At 37.9% G+C, this 3464-nt stretch overlaps 1 pseudogene; it reads left to right on the plus strand.

Annotated features, from left to right (window-relative positions):
- The first annotated feature begins 231 nt into the window (after positions 1–231).
- The window catches only part of LOC107601793 (collagen alpha-1(XVII) chain-like), a 22315-nt pseudogene continuing 19082 nt past the window's right edge, over positions 232–3464 (plus strand).

The following is a 3464-nucleotide window of genomic DNA, read 5'->3' on the forward strand; positions in this document are numbered from 1 at the left end:
TCCAGCCACACTTGTGTTCAGCTGAACATGCCTTAAAGCTTTAGTTTGCTGGAACATAAAGGATAAAACTGTGATTCCCGAGGGTATTGTCTTTTTTAAAAGTCTGTCTGTGTACCTGCCAAAAGACAGGGAAGGGGGCTCGGTATAAAATCCTACCCAGAAGTCCTGTTGAAACTTGCCGGTCAAAGAAGAGAGAAAATCAGAAAGAAAACAGCAGAAGTCGGGTAACAACATTCATACTGCACAGGTGAAGTTCACAGGCAACTCTTAAGTGAACTTTATCTAATATCCCTTTCTCTTCAGATTTTCAAGGATCAAAGGTAGAACATTTTATTAATGATTTTGCTTTCAAACTTTTATCCTTTTTTCTTACACAAAAAGAGCAAATATAAATTATTTGCAGCAGCCTACATTTGTGCTTCAGTTAGACTATATAAATAAATATATTGCTCTCCTGAAATACTTATTAATTTGTAAATGGAACAATCAGATTTCTTTATATCTTGTTTCTGTGCGGAACTGCATGCACCAAAGACTAGAACCCAGACTAAAACAGTATCTTTATGATATTAATGTCAAATGATGGGTTCATTTGATTGATTATGAGATGTTTTTAATGTTTAATTGTTTTATTCTAAACTTCACAGTATGAAGTGGGAAAAAAATTGGGTTAAAATCTGAACTGATTCTGAAGTCCCGGCTGAAAAGCCCTGCACGGACAATCACCATTAGCAAATAAAGGCATTATTTGTCTGTGGGGGACCATTCACTGTGCTTAGCTTTTTCATGTATTGTGGTTTGCAGGGAAACAGTAGCTGGTCTTGCATTTGAAATTGAAGATGTGAGGAGGGTGGGGTGGTGATAAATTGCTTTACTCTCTCCACTGTAAATATGAGACTGTAGTTGTACTTGCTAGTCTTTTGTTGGAGCAAATAATTACCCCATAGGAATTTTTTTTATTAATGTTGAATATGGGTATGTGTCATTTATAATTATTTTTTTGATGTGGAATAGTCTGCAATTATATAACATCCACACCTTGAAATCTGTGTAGAATCTGCCAGGAAGGCGAAGAAATCCTTTTATTAGTGTGCATGCAGTTAACATTTCTTGTTAATACTTGTTGTTGTGAAGGACAAAGACAGTAAAACACATCATCTTGTAAAAAATGTATTGTGTAATTTCATACAGCAATATATCACAAATGAAGTATAACTGATTAAATAAGTTTATGTATAATATTAATACATAATATGCATAATATGTATTGCAGCTCTTCTCATCCAGTACTATCCCACAGTTCAGCTGTAATAGAAACACCTTAATGCTCAATCAATATAGAATATATTTCATTATAGATGTAGACTGATTCTGCTTCGTATCACACTCATTTTAATGATCTGTAATTGTTTTGCTGCATTTATTTAGCATGGAATGGATGATTTAAGACAGCAAAGAAACTATTCAGGAGGAAGTTCAGGAGATAGAGGTAAGGGTGTTTGATTAGCTTGAGCTTATCAATTTGCTGCGAACCTGAACCAAAATCTTTTGTGAAGATCTTTTCATTGTGAAGACTGTGCCACCTAGTGGTTCTGTAATGTTACTGAGAAGCTTGATTATTATATTGATGAAGTGAGAATGTTTTATTCGGCTATATGTTTTTGAATTTCAAAGCAAGAACTGTTCACATTTATAAGACATGTTTTATGAAAACAGGCATCACGGAAACAACAATCTCTACTACTAGAATTACATCTTTACCTCCACGTAAGTTACCCCTGTTCACCCTCCCATGTACAGTTGTATCTGTTCTCACTGTCTTATTTATTCATATTCAATGCCTTGTTTCTCTACTGAATTTGTGCATCATGGGAAAATTCATACTGTGGCTGTAACTTGAGCATCTTTTTCAGTATGAGGCCAAAGTGGACATTGCTGTAATTTACTGTGTTTTAACCCCACAGGAGGCTTCAGTGCATCCGCCAACAAGGGCATGTCAAGCACTTCTGGGTCTTCTGGCCTGGAGAAGAACATTTTTACTCAAAACAACAGCAGTCCTTTTTTCTCATCCTGTAAGCCAATCAAACATTATTTTTGAAGAGCTATACTCTATAAAGGCTATACTAGGGGAAGTCGTGGCCTAATGGTTAGAGAGTTGGACACATTTTTACTCAAAACAACAGCAGTCCTTTCAGCTTTCAGGCTATACTAGGGGAAGTCGTGGCCTAATGGTTAGAGAGTTGGACTCATAACCCAAAGGTTGTGGGTTCGAGTCTCGTATTGGCATGGGATTGTAGGTGGGGGAGTGAATGTACAACGCTCTCTCCCACCATCAATACCACGACTGAGGTGCCCTTGAGCAAGTCACCGAACTTTCAACTGCTCCCTGGGATGGCTGCCCATTGCTCCGGGTGTGTGTTCACTGCTGTGTGTGCACACTTTGGATGGGATAAATGCAGAGCACTAATTCCGAGTATGGTTCACCATACTTGGCCACATGTCACTTTCACTTCACTTTTTCACTTCACTCTATATGTTTAATATATCTCATATATCTGTAAATGGCTAAAATAAATTAAATGTAAATGTAAATGGCCCTGCGTCTGTGTCTCAGCATCTGTGGGTGTGAGTGCAGGTGGGTTCGGCTCTAGATCAGGGGAATATCTGGTAGAGGAGACAACTGTGAGCAGGAAGACAGGTGGTGCCTCTGGAGTTTTCGAGAGTGTCTCTGGATCGGGAACAGGGTCGAGGGTGAGATCCAGCTCCACTGATGGCATGAGAAGAACGCAAGACTCTTTGTTTGTGGAGAGGAAAAGCAAAACTACTCATTCACGTCGTTATGATGGTTAGTCAGAGCTGAGACACCTTAAATAAATAAATAGCATTTTTAGTCAGTCCTTCATAATTAGCTACACTAGCATGTAATCAATCTCTGGATCGGGAACAGGGTCGAGGGTGAGATCCAGCTCCACTGATAGCATGAGAAGAACGCAAGACTCCCCTTTGTTTGTGGAGAGGAAAAGCAAAACTACTCATTCACGTCGTTATGATGGTTAGTCACAGCTGAGACACCTTAAATAAATAAATAGCATTTTTAGTCAGTCCTTCATAATTAGCTACACTAGCATGTAATCATTTTTGTAAAACTTCAATAGGAAGCTCAAGTGACAGCTCATCCCCAGAAATAAAAAGAAAGGACTATGGTAAGACACTCAGACAAATAAATGTTTTATATGTTGGTGACAAGAAATTTGTTTTGGAGACAAAAAACAGCTTTTATTTTATTTGCTATGTTTCCAGGTTCAACAAGAGGAAGGAGTCAAAGCAGGGGTGAGATTATTATTTACACTAATGCAAATAGTATAGAAATTACTTTGCATAGGATAATCATCTTTACTGTACAATTATATTATCCTTATAACTTTTTTACTACTTTGGAAAAGCACCCCCCCCCCCCCACACAC

This window comes from Sinocyclocheilus grahami, unplaced genomic scaffold, assembly GCF_001515645.1.
Source record: "Sinocyclocheilus grahami isolate Dianchi unplaced genomic scaffold, SAMN03320097.WGS_v1.1 scaffold313.1, whole genome shotgun sequence".
Taxonomy (NCBI): Eukaryota; Metazoa; Chordata; class Actinopteri; order Cypriniformes; family Cyprinidae; genus Sinocyclocheilus; species Sinocyclocheilus grahami.